General features: G+C 43.8%; 1 long non-coding RNA gene across 11 annotated transcripts; it reads left to right on the top strand.

Annotated features, from left to right (window-relative positions):
- Positions 1 to 2,063: 2,063 nt before the first annotated feature.
- Positions 2,064 to 8,049, top strand: LOC123398460. 11 transcript variants are annotated; one of them, XR_006610164.1, is made up of 6 exons: positions 2,064 to 2,465; positions 6,405 to 6,499; positions 6,674 to 6,858; positions 7,161 to 7,225; positions 7,491 to 7,662; positions 7,743 to 8,049. It is a non-coding gene; the product is annotated as an uncharacterized LOC123398460 (long non-coding RNA). The 11 variants fall into 11 exon arrangements; XR_006610162.1 differs by having other exon boundaries at positions 7,161 to 7,229; XR_006610165.1 differs by having other exon boundaries at positions 2,065 to 2,465; positions 7,161 to 7,210.
- Positions 8,050 to 18,068: the final 10,019 nt, after the last annotated feature.

Below are 18,068 nucleotides of genomic sequence, written 5' to 3'. Positions count from 1 at the left end.
CAAACCGTTGCGTGCCCTCATGTGTGGTACGATCTTGAGCGAGGCTCGTATGATATACATCATGAGGGATGACATTAACGAGTGGACTCTTTGTTGAGTGTCGCCAGGGGAAAGATATTGTTTGGCTGCTTACCTCGGATATGTAATATATCGCAAGTTGTGGATGACATGGAAGTTCCTCGAGTCTTGTTGGTACAATGTGCAAACCTCTGTAGAGTATAAAACTATTCGAATAGTCGTGTCCATGGTCAAGGACAGTTGGATGATCGCTCTTGGGCTACGTCCATGGTTTTCAAACTTGGTGTATGTGTGTGTGAGAAAGATGATACTTGAGCTAAGTCACATGACTTGACATGATGAATGGACAAGACATGTTCAAGCCCTACTTATGATGATATATATAACTTGTTCATATGGGTATCTGCAACCTGTTGATGGATGCTTTCACAAGTTTATTTGAACATGTCATTCCACAGAAATATCCTTTCTACAAATTACCTGCTTAGTGCTATATACTGCATCATTACTACCTTGTTCCAAACATGGGTTGCTTGCGAGTACATTAAAAGTATTCATTGTCTTGCCACTGGTTATTTTATTGGCCAGGCATGAGAGAACATGACATGATGATGAATACCTTGGTGATGTACATGCGATCTAGGATGCTTCCTAGTCGGAATGCATGTAGGGTTAAGGAAGATGGCATGGGTTCACGCTATTGATTAAGTTTTCCGTTGTAAATATATGAAGACTTGGCCATGACGGCCACATCTGAGTAAAACAGTATGTCATGGATGTAAAACTCTTGTTATTCAGTTTCTATTTGCTTAGTGAGCATTGCTCTGTGGGATCACTGTGACGTACATTCGGTGATCACGACTTATGAGTCGGGATCCCCACAATGGCCAAGTCTTCATATATTTCCAGCAGAAATCTTATTCAATAGAGTGAACCCATGCCATCGGTCTTAACCCACTACAAGGATACCCCCTATAAAGCAATACATATTCTACAACATTCTAACTATATGTTGCAAAATTTGGAGTAGATACGGATATAAGCAATGTAGAAAATGCATTGCGGACTTGCAGCTCATGACCCTGCTTTAGTGCAACAAATCTTATATGTTGACATGTCTTTATTGCAAACTATATTTATTATGGGGAACGCTACGCGTTTGTCCGATGTTTTTTAAAATTATCCGTCACCTAGCTAGCCGTCGGATGCCGATCTAATGCCCCGCATCCCCGCCGCATGGTTAGTAGTTATTTCCTGAAACGACGCTCGAGTTGCGGAAACTTACGCTTTGTTGCAAGAAACAAACTTTGGATCCGTTAATTCCTGAAACAACGATCGAGTTTCACAAACAATTTGCTTGTTGCAGAATTTTTTTTCTTCGTCTTTCTGTAACATAGGTATTGTTACGGAAGATTTTTTTGCAACAATGGTCGAGTTTCAGGAATTTTTACAACGAAAGTCACGTTGCAGCCGGGATCTATGCTCAACGGAGAGTCGGGCGCACGAGCAGGGACGCATCTGCAGCGAGGCAGAGAAGCTCCCCGGCGGTGGGAGCTCGCCAGCGTCCGTGCCGCACACCTACTCGTTCGCCGCGCGAGGTGGGGATCCGGCGATCCGACGAGGTGGGGATCCGGCGAGGGGCTGGATCTCGTCAGCGAGGTGGGGATCCGGCGAGCTGGCAAGGACCGACGGCGGCGGCGGTTCGCCGGACTCCGACAGGCTCGTCCCCGGTAGCAGAGAAGCCACGACGAGGAACCTGGAGTGCTCCACAGCTTCAGCCCCGTTCCTGAAACAACGCTCCAGTTTCTAAAACAATGAGCCAGTTTCGGGAAATCGTTCGTGATCGAGGCCGGATCTAACGGAAGAGCGGGCGGTGGATGGAATAACCGGATCAGCCGGTGGGATGTAATCTTTTCCCATTTATTATAAGACTAAAAATATGCTAGTTAAAACCAAAAATTAATTCAGCAGAAAAAGAAAAATAATTGGACACGCTTGTACACAAAATGAAGGTGGCGCGAAAATCTGTGTGATAACCGTCAAAGCAAAATTAAATCGCGTCCATCTTTTATTTCTCCAATCCAGATTAACATCCGCCTTCATATTCGGATCTATCTAGGTCTCTCCCTCCAACTGGGAAACAAGTCAACCATCCAATCTCCTCTAGTTGAGCAGGATTGCAGGAATGCTGGAAGGCGGACGGACAACGTCGGGAAGGCGGCGTCGGACAGGGGTGCGGCGGGAAGGTGGCGACGGACAGGGGAGCGGCGGCTTTGCGGGAAGAGCAGAAGGGAGAAGCAGCAAGCCCGCGCTAGGAAGGTTGCAACTCATCGGCTAGCGCCCCTGCTCCTCTGGCTGCTCCTCCAGCCTGCCCGAGTGCAGCGTGCTGCTCCTCCAGCCGCCCGTGTTCTCCCTCTCTACGTATGACGGCGAGACTGGCCTCTGAGGTAACCCTCCCTCCCTCCTTCCCGTCTCCTCTCATTCGGTCACCTTATTCGTGGGCACCTCGACACATAGGCCGTGGAATGTAGGGAGTAGGGTGATCTGAGAGAGATGAGCTTCAAGCTTGTAACAATTTCAGAGCGTACCACCTCATGCCATGTTCATTTGTTTCATGTTTGGGATTTGTTGGCACCAGGTAATTGATCACGATGGGATTTGAGTAAAACATTTGTCTGTCACTCTAATTCGTATTGTGGTTTGTCCCATATCCCTGTCAATCCCTGTACACTTCATTGAAGTTCGGTTAGTCAGGGATTGAACAGAATTCGTACATGAATACTGTTCAAATGTTGCACTAAGTAAACATTCATCTTTGGATTCAATTTGTACAGGGAAAGCTTTATATATCCAGGGAATGTAGGTTAGGCATCTCACTGAGTGATCATTCATCTCTAAGTATTTACAGGGAATATTTGATACAAATATGCAGCGAATTTAATGTAAACAAGGCACATCCACTCTTTGAGATATTATAGTTGAAGTTCCCAAAATACTCAAGAGCTCAGTACTGTAAATATTCAGAGAAACAATTTTTTTAATATAATCCCTTATTGGCATATCCATTGCGAAGCTAATAACGTTAAAGTTCTAGTTTAAGTATATAGAGTACGTGTATATATGGGAGTAAGTCAACACAAGTGAGCGTAATCAGACTAACGACCCTAATTTGCAACATAAATAGGAACACGTATATCAATTACACTTCTAAGGTAATAACGGATTTATGTCCAGGAATGGATCACATCAATTGTAAGCATAAGGCAAAGATTATATGCTTACAAAAAGTATGTAAAATAGTTTTTACAAAATATAACAGAAGTCTGCTGAACTAAAGGACGACTTTGAGAATCTATATCATGTAGTACTCTGAATCCAGTGTTGATTTTTTTATCCAAATCGGAATAAGAAGGACAAGATGAGAGATGATTACATGAACGCCATTCTCTTGTGTAATGGGTGGTTCATGCGCTAGCTAAGTGCCGACGACTGTGTGGTGCTGATCTCCCTTGTTCGTTTCTTCCTTTTCAGTTTAGTGCAGCTAGCAATTGATTTTTTGATTTCATTCCTTCATGTGGGGCTAGTTCCATGTCGGCTTTTCGTGATTTGGAGTTCAAATGCAACATGAAGCTTAGCATAGTGCATTCCATTTGAATTCTAGTCTTGCAGCGTGTTCTGTTTCTTTGTGGATACATGATAATTGATGGCACCCGAACCTTGTTCTTTGAGGTACAGAAGAAAAATGTTGCGTCAGTTCGATCACATACCACTAATAACCATAGTGGTTGCTTTCAGTTATTTGAGCCATTCCTGTATGAATGGCTCCATTGCTATTGTTTGGTTCCTTTACTAGCTAGGAGTTGTGGATCTTTTCATTTTGGTGAACATTGAATTCGCATGCTATTTTTTTAAGATGGATCCTTGTTATTTGTGTAAGAGAGGCTCGGTGTAGTTATCAAATGATGGTTGTGCTAATAAGACTTTGTTTGTGTAGATTTCTGAATTTCTCTAGTCTAATTTACACTGGTAAAAAGGCAGAGGGTGAACCTTTTGTATTTGCCAATCAAGTTGACCAAATGTCCAAGTGTTCTACGCAGATGACTATGTTTATCCAGGATGGTCAATTGTTTTAAAGATGAAGCCTTGAGATAATATTGATATGGGTTAAGAATGGAATGATGTGGAAACAGAACCTTATCATGTTAGCAAAATGATGGCCAAAGGGCTATTATACCTATACGAGTAAAAAGGGGGAGCCACGAAGCCGCGTCCCAGGTACCCCTCGCGTCGCCTCCCCTCGGGCGACGCCAGGGGCCCCAAAACCCTAGCCGCTAAAGAGTTTCTCCCCTTCCCCGTCCGCCGCTGCCGCCGGTGAGGGCCGCGGTGGCGGCGGGTCCTGTGCCTTAGTGCCAGGGCGGGCGGTAGCCGCGTAGTCCCAGTGAGGCGGAGGGGCCGTCGCGCGCGTGGATGACGTGTGCGGCAGTCAGGGCGGCATCCCTGCTGCACGGCGGCGTTCGTGGCCCTCATGGCCAGCCGTGGTCGGAGGTTGGATGGTGGGGGTGCAGCGCTCCATCCAGCAAGGGCGGCGGCTGCGTGCAAGGGCTACATCGAGGGCTGCGGATCGTGCTACTGTATGCGGTCTCACAAAACCATCTCTGTGTGTGAACTTCTCCTGAAACTGCGCACATGCATAAATGTGGATCAACTGTTCCACAGCAGACATACTCGACAACCCCCTCCTATTTTTTATGGTTTCGTGCAATTTTTTCCATTCCCTCCATTCTCTCAAGCCAATTGCGGCTAATCTGGTTGGAAAAACTTAAGTACGCACGCTTCATTACCAAATAGTTTTTTTAAAAGGACATAGACTAAACATCAGATCTCGCGAGGAGGTAACCGCGCCACCAAAATCAGAAACCTCTCCCATATCAACACAGTTCCCTTCCTAATCTCGTACTGGGTTCATCGCATGCCCGACGGCCGGTGGCGGAGGCAGCACCACGATCTGAGCAAGGTTAGTTCCCGACGTACTCTCCCATAACACATCCTCTCTCGCTCCCTACTTTATTGATCTATGCTCTTAATCAATTAACATCTCCCTGCCACGCAAATCCGTCTCGTAGGTCGTGGCAACAATCCTGAGAATTCATCTAGTCTGTACCGTGCTCCTTATCCAATCTCATTGCCACAATTCATCCCTCCGTATTGGTTGTCAGCTATTTTTTCACACACCAATCGATATACACACAGATCGCGATTCTAGTTTAATCTAACATTGATTTATATGTTCGGCTTACTCATCGCAAAAGCTACCTTTGTTTATTATTGAGATATCTTATGCTTTGCGCTGGGATTGCCCCTTCCCATGGATCCTATCCAAATTCTTATCTTTGGTGTCTCTCCCGGATTGAATTGTAATTTTTCGAATCTGGGTGTGCTATATGCTGTATAGCATGTTTCGCTGTCTTAGGGAAGGGGAATTAGAGGTGGGAGTTTACTACAGGGTTGGGCTTGGGAAAGAGACTTTGACTTGTACACTATAAGATTTGATTTGACTACTTGTGAGAATCGAGAGGGAGTGTGGGCACATTAGACATGAAAAAGCATTAGTCTGTTGTTGCACATAAAATTTAGACTAATTAAATACGGCAGCCCTGATCGTGTTTAAGCATATTCATACAATTAGCACAAAACACACACTCACCTGATTTTAAATCTCATATGACTGGATTCATGTTTGGCATCTGGGTTGATCTAAAGGGAAAAGTTACAAGAATTAGAATTCGTAGGCACAATCAAATAAGATGGATGCGAATTAAAATAATAAACTAGCCCATTAGATGGTACTAATCGTGGTAAGAGGTTACTTGAGCTATATAATTATATGCATATTCAGCTAGGACAGTGATCAGTAGTGATGAGAAATCTATGAATAGATTAAATGATTGGAGGGTGTGGTGAGCACATTAATATCTCATGGTTTGAGCTATAAATTCCAAATGTGGGCAGTCTTGTTTACACCTGTTGTCTATTGTTCTTGCGGTTATGAGTATCATTTGATTGGTTTCAGTGTAGGAGTACGGTAGTCAAGATGTCAGTTAGTGAACTCGCTCTTCAGTAGCACAGGCTAGTAAGTGAATTAGCAACCACTAAAACCAAATAGATCCGATGCAAATTACATTTCAGAGTAATGGTTTCATATCTTCGTTCAATGTTTCACTATTAAAAACAAATTATTTAGCGAACTCACCCTTCACTAACACAAACCAACTCCTACTCATTACGGAGTTGCTACATTTATTCAGTGAGGATTAAGGAAGAAACATTTTCAGGCTTATTCAGTTGATTGTAGCGACAATATTTACTCCAATACGTGATTGTTTCAGCTAAAATCTGAAGTAGTCATGTTCACATCTGAGGAGATGGCTATCATAAGGTCAAGTGCCACCATATAGTCTCGATCTCTGAAGATATCAGTATGGTCAGTCTTAATCAGTACCACCAGCTCCTATTTATGCAGTATCTAATCCTTTGAGCTATATTGCAATTGTGGATAATCTTGTTACACCTTTTGTCTATTGTTCTAGTGGTTGTGAGTATCATTTGATTATACCTACTCTGTCCTAAATTAACGTTGGCCATTGTCACGTTCCAGCAGATTTGTCACGGACAAGAATCAGCGTTGTTGAATCCAATGAACAATATATGATGGAAGAACCAATCGAACATCATAATTCTGCTGAAAAAGATGTCAAATCATATAATGTCCATGAAAGAACTACTAATGACAAATAAATATTCACATATTGTGTGATGTTGATGCGGATGAAAATGAAGATGGTAAGTTTATTGCTCATTACTTACTGTTTGCAATTAAATATATAATACCCAAAACTTGATGTATATCATGTTATCCTAGAACAAAGAACTATGGTTCATAATGGTGGTAGTGTTTCCATGTTTATATGTTTAGTTGTTGCTATCAAAATGTTGTCCAGAAACAAGAAACTTTTGATCAGAATTTCAGTGCATGGCAATGGGAAATATATTTTCATGCATATAAGGTATATTGCCATTACCATATACAATATGTTCCAAATATCTTGCTCTGATGGTCGTCTTGCTACCATAATGTTGTTCAGAACAAAGAAACTTTGCTTCAGAATGTCGGCACACGATAGGGAGAACCAAAGTATGGTGCAAACAAGTTGGTATTTTTCATAATCACATACAAAATTATGTTCAAACTATAGTGCTAGCTTCTTTATTTGTTTATTACGTCTTCTTTACTATCACAATGTTGTCCAGACCAAAACAACAACAAAAGGTCTGATGTAGACAGTAAGGGTGCATTAAACTACCTGTAAAAGTGCTCAAATTCATTTCATATGTTGCTCTATTTTGCCTTTGTTTTTTCATGGGTGTTGAGGCTAGTTATGACCATGGTAACATTGAGTTTCTCCAACATGCAGAAACTGAAGTATTATTGAAGAGCCCGAAAAACCATAATATGACGTAGTTCTTGCTACAATTATATGTTCTGATCCTAAATTTTAAACTTGACGGTGCTGGAATTAGGAATTACTTTTGGGCCGTGCATGTCGATATGGAGATAAAACACGGATTGCATGGACTTCAACCTTTGTATGTGACTAAACCTTGCCTCTATTACTAGCATTGTGTTAATGCATTGTATTTTAACAGTTATTTTTTTCGGTTTGTAGATTCAAGAGATAACTGGATGAGTATGCACGTGTGTGGCAAGTACACTTCAATCATGATGTTGATGTTCTGGTTCATGATGATGATGGATGCTTTCATTTTTAGTTGTAGGGATGTTGACGTTCATGTTAGATGTTGTTCCTTGATCTACTAGTTTTAGTGAAGTTGTAGGAATGTTGATGGATGCTTAGTTTAAGTTTCTTTGTCAAGATAATGGGTAGATTATGCATCACATCTGGATGATGTTTCTCCTGTAATATCCACTATTGTAATCCAACATTTTTATCTAATATATCCTTTTTCCTCTTATGACTATATTCTCTGTTTTTAACTTCACTTGAAATACATAACTATGCCATTACGTGAAGCATTCATCTAATTGCTGACAATATGTATACAATAATAATATTCACATTATATATGTATCAACACTTTAAGCATTGGAAAATTTCCGTTGCCAAGCAATGGGATTTTGATTCTTATACATTAAGCACCAACATATAAAGTGTTGTTAGAATCCATTTTATCTATTGTAGTGTTGCAACAGTCCCTTTTACCAACGACAATATAAGCGTTGCATTATGCCCTAGCAATACTGGATAAGGCAACAGATCGCAAATCGTTGGTAAAGACACTAGAAACACATATATGAACTTTTAGATACGGAAAAAGGAGTTGCTATAGGGGGATTCATGTTGTAGTGACCCTATAGGCATTCTGACTGGGAAGAGTCCTAGCTCGCACGTACGTCACCAAGGCATTGTTCGTCATATCATGGTGTTTCATGCATGGCCAATAAAATAACAAGTGACAGGCCAATGAATACTTTGAATTTACTCGCAAGCAACCCATGTTTGGAATCAAGGTAATAATTATGCATGATGTGGCACTAAGTATGTAAGTTGAAGAAAGCTAATTTTGAGTGCAATGTCATGTCCAAATCATCTTGTAAAGCATGCATGAACAGGTTGCGAACATCCATACGAACAAGTTACAGATATCATCATAAGCATGGATTGAACATCTCATGTTAGTTCATCATGTCAAGTCATGTGACTTAGCTCAATTATCATATTTCACACACACACACACAACAAGTTTCTGAAACCATCCGACGTAGTTTAAGCAACACCACCCAACTATCTTGTGGAAACGGCTATTCGAATAGTTTTACACTCTGCAGAAGTTGCGTAGAGTAACCAAAAGACTCGGGGAACTTCGGTGCCATCCATGATTTGCGGTATATTGCATACCCGAGGTAAGCACTCGAACAGTGCCTTTCCCCTGAAAATACTAGTAAAGAGTCCACTTGTTGGCACGCAACCCACATGATGTACATTATATGAGCCTCACTACAAATCGTACCATCAATGAAGGGACCAATGGTGTGCCCGGTGTTTGTAGAAACATCCCATGGTTGCCTTATTTGGCACAACCAAGTATCGAGAGGGTAACTATGGCCGTCTCGCCACTAGTAATGCGTGATTTCTTCTAGCATCGACGAAGGTAATCAACAAAGGCCCATCCCATAAAGGGGTATTGTGGTCGCACATGTAAGGTTTGGATGGTCGACAAATCTTAAATCTCTCCGCTTTTGAAAACAGACACACAACTTGTGGAGTGTCACATCCGTGAATCCCTAATAGAGTTTAGAAAGATTGTGCTCATGTCTTTTCCGTTGCATCCAAGTAAATAAAATGAAATCAAAAGCAAAGAAAAGAAAACAAAAGCAAACCCTAGCAACTCTAATTCAAAACAATTCCAAATTTTGGTGACAAATCAATGAACCCAAAATGGCCATTAGAAAAGTTCATCATTTCTCATAAATGTTGAAAACATAATATCAGGGGTGAAATATATTTTTAAAATGCTTTTGGCATTTTATTTTAATTTTAAAAGTTACTGAAATCAACTATATAATTGATTTCAAATAATCCAAAGTTTCCAAAAATGTTGAAAACTTTATATGTGTTTGGAAATATTCCAAATAACACCCCAACATTTTTCAAACTATTTTTGGAATAGTTTGGAGCCAAAAATAAAATGAAACAAAGTCAGAAATGCTTTAACACAAAACAGAAATGAAAAAAATAGAAAAAAACTTACCTGTCGCTCACCCTTGGCCCGGCCCAGCTCCTGCCCGTCGTCTACCTCCTGCCAGTCGGCACCAAGAGGTGGCCGCCATTACCTCCTGCGCGGCCACGCATCTGCGTGCATGCCTGGCCGCCGCTTCGCACTGGTAAGGAAGGGATAAGCATCCCGCAGTTGTCCTCGAGCTCCTCCTCGCCTCATTCTTCCCCCTGCTCTCTCCCATCTCGGCCGCCATTAGAGCCCGAGCCGAGCTCGAGCTCGTCGTCGCTCCAGCCTCTCTCTCTCTCTCATCTGAGCTGCACAAAAGCATCACCATGGTCTCCTGAAGCTCTCCAGCTAGCTGCTCGACACCGAGAACCCCTGAGACGCTCTGACGCCGTCATCTTCCTCCTCGGATCGCCGACGTTCGCCGTCGTCGTTCTCCCTCCTCAGACCGTCCCCGAGCCCGATCTCATTGCCTCTGCACTCCCTGTGAGCCCAAGGTGCTTTCCTCCTCATTTTCCCATTCGATCCCATGGTCTAGGCCCCGATTCCACTCGAGCCTGACGAGATCCGCCGCGGGAGCTCGTCGTCGGTAGCTCTTCGGTGATCAGCTGGTTGATCTGAGGCCACCGTTAGCTTCATTGCATCGCGTAGGTGCTGTATGAGACAACCCCGTGCATGTTAGGCCCCGTAGGTGTGACCCCGATGATGCCCGAGCTCTGGCAGCCGCCGAGCTCGTCGCTGGCGTTATCTCCGGTCGCTTCAGCAACTGCTTTGTGCAAAAATGGATCCGCAATCGACCACTCATTCTTCTGGTGCCCTCCGCCGTGCGTTTGGCCGCTAGAAACAGAAACCCAAAGCTCCCGCCATCTTTGTGGTCGGCGGAGCTCATCGCCGGCGAGTTCCACCTCGCCGCCGGTGGATCTGAGCTCCGCAGAGTGAATGACATGTGGGGCCAGCCCCCTGACTAATTGAGATTAGTAAAAAATATATATTAAAGGTAATCAGTCACTAACATGTGGGTCCAGATCTGTTAAATACCTAATTTAGTTTAAAACTTAATTAGTTTGTCGCCAGAGTCACTAACTAGTGGGTCCCACTGGTCAGGTTTGACTTTCAACGGCCAACTGACCTGTTGATGTCATGCTAATGCAATAAATCCAATTCTAGTTTTTAAATAATTCCAGAATAATTGCAAAACTTTGGAAATTCATAGAAATTTGATTATAACTCCAAATCATACAAATAATATATGCAAATTAATCAGAAAAATTCAATGAACACAATGGTGCTACTTTCATGCTTGAAAAACAAAATTATGAAACAACATCATGTCAAATCAATTAAATGATTAATATAAATATGCCATTTCAAATAATATTTGAATTTGGGTTTCAAACCAGATGCAAACTAAGGTTTCACCAACCACATTGGTTAATATCACTCTTCATTTCATGCCATGTTAATGCAACATGATTGTTGCTTATGATTGCTATTAATTGTGGTTGTTATTCGGTAGGCCCCGCCCCTCCGGATACGACTGAATATCCGAATGACGGATATTACCCCTCCGCTGAGCAACAAGGCAAGCACCCTTTTTGATCATGCCGATATCATCCCATGTTCTTGCTCCTGCTCCCACTTACTGCATTAGGACAAACTATTTCAAATGCTTTACTTCGATAGCTGATCCTATTCCTTTGCATGACATGTCATTGTCACAATAAATAGCCAAACCATGCAACCTAGCATACCTGGTAGATGCTTGAGCTACAATGTGTTATACCTGCTATGCTTGCTATGCCTAGAAGTTGTGTCAGGTCTGTTTCATCTGGGTGATGAACAGGAATGGATGAATGTGTTCTAGTGACAAAGTTTAATTGTGGAACCTAATTTGGTAAAGGTACCGATGAAAGGCTATGTAGGAGTACATGGCAGGTTGTTTCATTGGGACCATCCTTAGGAACTGAGTTCCGTGTATGTAATCCAAGACGAGATACTACCACATGCTGCGACCTGAAATATGACCCCGCTCGACTTATTAATCGCCTAGTACTCGTTCCAGGAGTTGCAAGTAGTTTCTGGTGTTTATAGTCATGCTGGAGGCCGTGCATAGTGCTGACCTTAGAGGTGGGCTATGATGCGGTAGGCAGTGGCACGGTGTACCAAGTGGCACCCGGATGGTGGGCTTGGGAAACCTGCGCACATCGTTTGGGGCCGTGGCGGAAGCCTCGGTCGGACTTCCGTGCGGGTTACCCTCAGATAGGCGATAAACCTGGACTAGGTAGTAATGTGGTTAACGGTCGTGGTCGACTCCCTCGCTGGGCTTCCGCTTGAAGGTTGCTGAGGTGCATCATGTGCACATAGAGATAAGTGGCGAGAGCGTGTGTGAAGAAGTACACCCCTGCAGGGTTATGATCTGTTTGAATAGCCTAGTCCGCGGATATGGACTACTTGGAGACATATGTTGTTCATAGATAACTTTAATGGCTACTCATAAAAGTATCAAGATAAGTGTGAGTGTCATGGATGGCATCTCCGTAGGAAGACGGGAATGATTCCATGATGGTGTATTGTTGTGGAGTTAGTGGACTCGTGTGCGAGAAAACAAAGTTGTCAAAACTATTTAAAAAAATGTAGTTTTGTCTAGCCAAGAGTCAAAGCTAGCTTACTGCATGAAATACCACAACCCCCTTTATTGATACCTGAGCATGAGTAGATATATCTGTTCTAAAGTCTTGTTGAGTACTTTTGTACTCATGTTTGCTTAATAATTGTTGCAGAGGATACCCATGAGCCAATAGGTGGGTTCTTTCTAGACATCGATGATGACGAGTAGCTGGTGTCCCAGCTACGACCTCGCCCCTTTCAGAAGGGATCTATAGATAGTCAGGCTTTATGCCTTATCCTTTCATATGTCTGTACTTAGACAACTTTATGCTTTAGTTGTTTTGTATGACTTGTTTGTATGACTTTGAGTGCCGGGTCGCGTGACCCCTCCTTGTATGAACATATTATGCAAGACTCTTCCGAGTATTCTAAATAAATGTCGTGATGTTGTATGGTTGTGTTGTGATGCCATTGTTGTGTCTATGCATATCTAGTACGTCATGCGTACGTGTGATGCACTGTGATATGTATGGGATTCGACACCTAGTCGTATGCCTTAGTAGCTCTCTATACAGAGAAATGCCCCTTTGTGATTCCACTGAGCCTTAGTAGTTCGCTACTGCTCCGGACACATTGGTTGACCGGCATGTATCCTTCTTAGCTGATGTGTCTGTCCCTATAGGGAAATGTCACGCAGTGTAATGGAGTCCTTGTAGCTTGCTACGACTTTTCTACACTCGCTGTTGACCGACACCTGCTTTGCTGGGTTATGTATGCCTGTCTCTGTATAGTAGAGCCACTTGAGTTTATGACCAGACATGTCAACGCAGGTTCTTTGACATTGGAATGCTAGCGACACTAATGCATACATGAGTAAAAAGGCGCAAACGGACCCGGCTAAGGTAAGGTGGCAGCCGTGGGGATAACCGTGCGTGAGACTGCAAAGGGATGCAACGTGTTACAGGCTGAATTCCTATGGCTTAGGATCGGGGTCCCAACAGCATTGGTATCAGAGCGTGACTGACTGTAGGATTACCAAGCCAAACTGGTCGAAGTTGAGTCTAGAATTGCTTTAGTTATATATAAGGGAATTGTTTGTGGAAGGGAACGTAAGATTCTTGCTTCTCTTCTCAAGTCATTCTATTCTGGTCATCCTCGTCTTTTCTACGGGGATTAAGAACTAGGTTACTTATCTTTCTCTCGGGATCGTGTATTATTAATCGGTAGAGTATAGGACAACGAGTCGAGAGTTACTCCGAGCTTCTTCTGTTCCAGGGAAAAGAAAATAAGTTTTGATGACCATGGAATTGAACTTGATAGTTGAGTGGTTATGCAATCCTATCTTTTTTGGGTTGTCTCAAAATTGTTTTTGAGCATTTACAGTCGTTATGCTGCCCAATTTTGTCTCCAGAGCTCTAATGCCTTTGCATTACTCTCTATTTTCAGATGTCTGGCCGTCCTTCTCGTCAGGTGGTCCGTCTGACTAGGTGCATTGATGTGCTGGGTCACACGGCCATGCTGGCCCGGATGATGTCAGTAACCGGTTACCGCTGGTACCCAGAGTATACAGTGGAGGAGCAGTACCGGGATTTAACGAGAGTCAGTACCTGTGCACTGTTAGGGTTTTCCTAGATTACCGTGGAGCGGAGGAGCCGATCCATTGGTCTTATGGATTGGGGGTTATTGTTGACATGGCGGTACAAGATTCTGCCTATTCAATGTTGACCATCATGAGAGCCAGACATGCACTGCAGCAGAACTGAGAATTCTTCTATGTTCCCGCCTCTCAGCCAGGAGAAGAAGGATAACTCAGTGTGGTCTACTTTGATTCCTCTATGGAGGATCCGCTGCTGTAGTCCACCGCTGAGATGTTAGAGAATAGACATAGGGATGCTCGTGCCCTTCGTATGGAGCTCTTTGCTACACGTGCCCGTTTGTGGACGGCTTTGACGCAACTAGCACCTGTAGTCCAGACAGGGTATGGAGATATGGAGATGTTGAACCCTGTTAGGACCCATCTTCTAGCTCATGTTGACTGGCCTGCTATAGGAGGAGTTACCCCTCTTCGGGGACCTCTACTACCACCAGTCAGGAGACCAAGGCCACACCCGTGTCCTTACGGTTCTCAGGGGTCTCAGGCTCGAGTTTTTCCTGATCCACAGGTTGAGCTCCCAGGCCATGGAGGCAACCTTTATAAGATGTTTTATGCGGATGCCTGAACCGTGAGTGGAGGAGTAGTATGGTAGTAGCTGTACTTCCACAGTCCTCTATGTCTTGTGGAGTATGCTTATGTCGTGAGATGAGTTCTGAAGGCATAGATAAATAATGTATAGGAAGCTTGGAAAGCCTCTAATGAGTAGTATCATCTTTTTAGTAGTTTGCTCATCGGTTGAGGTTGTACTGAACTTTGTAATGGTGTGTATGAACCATGGTGTATATATAGCAGTTGCTTGTTACCATGTTGTTCGGATGTTCATTTCCGCATTCCATGTGTTCAGTGCATTCTTAATCCATAGCTAGTATTGATGTTGATATTGGTCTAAGCTGTGAGTTTGTTTGTCAGGATGGTGTTCACCAGGTTGAACCGTGCCCCTGCCCACAAGCAGGGAGAAGGTAGTCAGGCATCGCAGGAGGAATTGCCTCACCCGCCTTCTTTGGCGGAAGTTATGCTTGAGGCGGAAAGAAACAAAAGAGAGACCAACCGTCTGCTAGAGCTTACTGAGCAAAATACGGATCATCAGCCGAGGAATGATGCAGTGTCCCTCAATGACTTCGTGAAGCTGAATCCTCCGAAGTTCCATCACTCCATCGATCCTCTCGACGCTGATGCCTGGTTGTGCAGTATATCGCGCAAGATTCGCTCTGCCAATGTTTCTGAGGCCAACAAGGTGACCTTTGCGGCGTACTTTCTGGAAGGACCCGCCAATCTGTGGTGGGAGAACTTTGAAGCTATGCGTCCTGCCGGACCAACAGCCACATGGGCAGACTTTAGTGCAGCCTTCCGTTTGCACCATATTCCAGAGGGTCTGATGGACCGTAAGGGAGAGGAATTCTGTGCCTTCACCCAGGGAAAGTTGACCGTGGATGCTTATAGCCGCGAGTTCGGTAATCTCGCTCGCTATGCAACTTAAGAGGTGTCAACTGATGCCAAGAAGCAAGCAGGATTCTGCAAGGGTCTGAGCCCTGAACTGCGTCGTGACCTGCACCTCCACGAATGTACAAGCTTTCAAGCTCTTGTCAACAAGGCAATCAGTGCCGAGACTGGTCATACCAATTATGAAGCTACAAAGAAGCACTCCCGCGACTCTGGCTCCTCATCTGGTTCCATGTTTCCAAAACGCAGGCTGTAGGTTCCGAATAGCTCTCTACCGCCAAGATATACCTCGAGGCCATCCTATGTGGCGCCTAAGGCGAATCAGACCAACCCTCCAGCAAAACCTATGGTGGTCCAGCTAGCAATGCTGCACCACGTGCCAATCAGGTGATCTGCTACAAGTGTGGAGAACCAGGGCAATACTCACGAGAGTGTCCTCACAATATAGATGCCGAGCAACCTGGGAAGTCCGTTGGGCAAGGCAAGCCGGGCAAAGCTTACTATGTGAGTCCAACTCCTGCACGTGGCCACGCGAATTATGTTTCAGCAGAAGAAGCTGCAGAGGATCCCGACGTCATATTGGGTTCGCTCCTTGTCAATCATCACCCAGCGTCTGTCATTTTTGACACTGGGTCATCTCATTCCTTCATTTCAGAAAGTTATGCACAGTTGCATAACATGTCTTTTTGTGATATGCCAATCTCATTGGTTGTCCAAACCCCTGGTAGTAAGTGGCAAACCTCCAGGATAACCTATGACAATGAAATCCTAGTAGTCAGGCTAGTTTTTCTAGCATCCTTGATAGCCCTGAAATCTTCGGACATCAATATCATCTTGGGTATGGACTGGATGTCAGCTCATTATGCCAAGATTGATACTCATTCCAGAAATGTTCAGCTTACTCATCCCTCGGGTGAGATAGTTAATGTCTCTACTCGAGTTGCCAAATGCCAACTCTATTCCCTCAATGCAAATCCTCTCCCTGAACTTGAAGATATTCCCGTAGTCTGTGACTTCCTGGATGTTTTTCCAGAAGAACTGCCAGGAATTCCACCTGACAGGGATGTAGAGTTTTTGATAGACCTTGTTTCGGGAACTATTCCAATAGCGAGAAGACCCTATAAGATGGCACCCCTGGAGCTAGCCGAACTTAAGAAGCAACTAGATGAGGCCTTGAATAAGGGTTTCATTCATCCTAGCTCTTCTCCTTGGGCTTGTCCCGTCGTCTTCGTCAAGAAGAAAGATGGAACGGATCGGATGGTTGTAGATTATCGACCAGTTAACCTGGTCACCATAAAGAACAAGTATCCACTCCCCAGGATCAACGATCTGTATGATCAGCTCGCTGGATCCTCAGTCTTCTCCAAAACGGTTTTGAGGTTGGGCTACCATCAAATCAAGATAAAAACAGGGACATTCCAAAAACGGCTTTTGTCACTCGTTATGGCCAATACGAGTACACCGTCATGTCCTTCGGTTTAACCAATGCCCTAGCCACCTTCTCTCGCTTGATGAATTCAATCTTCATGGAGTATTTGGATAAATTCGTCGTGGTATACCTCGATGATATTCTCATCTACTCGAAGAACGAACAAGAACATGCCGACCATCTAAGGCTGGTATTGATGAAACTTCGAGAGCATTGCCTTTATGCCAAGTTTTCAAAATGTGAATTTTGGTTACCAGAAGTGACCTATCTAGGCCACGTAATATCTTGGAAGGGTATTGCTGTCAAGCCCGACAGAGTTCAAGCCGCCCTTGATTGGACTCAACCTGAATCGGTTAAGCAAGTTAGGAGTTTTCTTGGTCTAGCGAGCTATTGTTGCCGCTTTGTCGAGAATTTCTCCAAGGTTGCAAATCCTCTAACCGAACTCCTCAAGAAAGATAAAAAGTTCGAGTGGACACCACAGTGTGAGAATAGTTTTCAGGAACTGAAAAGACGCCTGACTTCTGCACCTGTGTTGCTACCACCAGATTTCTCTAAGGACTTTGTTATCTATTGCGACGCCTCGCGACAAGGATTAGGTTGCATTCTCATGCAGGATCATCATGTAATTGCATACGCATCTCGATAGTTGCATCCACATGAGGATAATTATGCCACACATGATCTTGAGCTTGCAGCTGTAGTCCATGCACTTAAAACCTGGTGACATTACCTTGTGGGTAATCGTTGCGAAATATTCACTGATCACCAAAGTCTGAAATATATCTTCACCCAGCCGGATTTGAATCTCAGGCAAAGACATTGGGTTGAGTTGATCACAGATTACGACTTAGGGATAACTTACACCCCGGGTAAGGCCAATGTTATGGCTGATGCACTCAATCGTAAGTCTTATTGTAACAATCTGATGCTACAACGAGGTCAACCACATCTCTATGAGGAATTTCGAAAGTTAAATCTTCACATTGTTCCTCAAGGATTTCTTTCTAACCTGGTGGAGAAACCTACTCTTAGGGATCAAATCATAGCTGGCCAAAAGCGTGACAAGGGTATATCACGGATCAAGGAGAATATTATTAGCGGAAATGCTAAGGAATTCTCCAT

Source organism: Hordeum vulgare, chromosome 5H, assembly GCF_904849725.1.
Source record: "Hordeum vulgare subsp. vulgare chromosome 5H, MorexV3_pseudomolecules_assembly, whole genome shotgun sequence".
NCBI lineage: Eukaryota > Viridiplantae > Streptophyta > Magnoliopsida > Poales > Poaceae > Hordeum > Hordeum vulgare.
The sequence above is the reverse complement of the archived record's forward strand: the minus strand, read 5'-3'. Positions and strand labels throughout refer to the sequence as shown.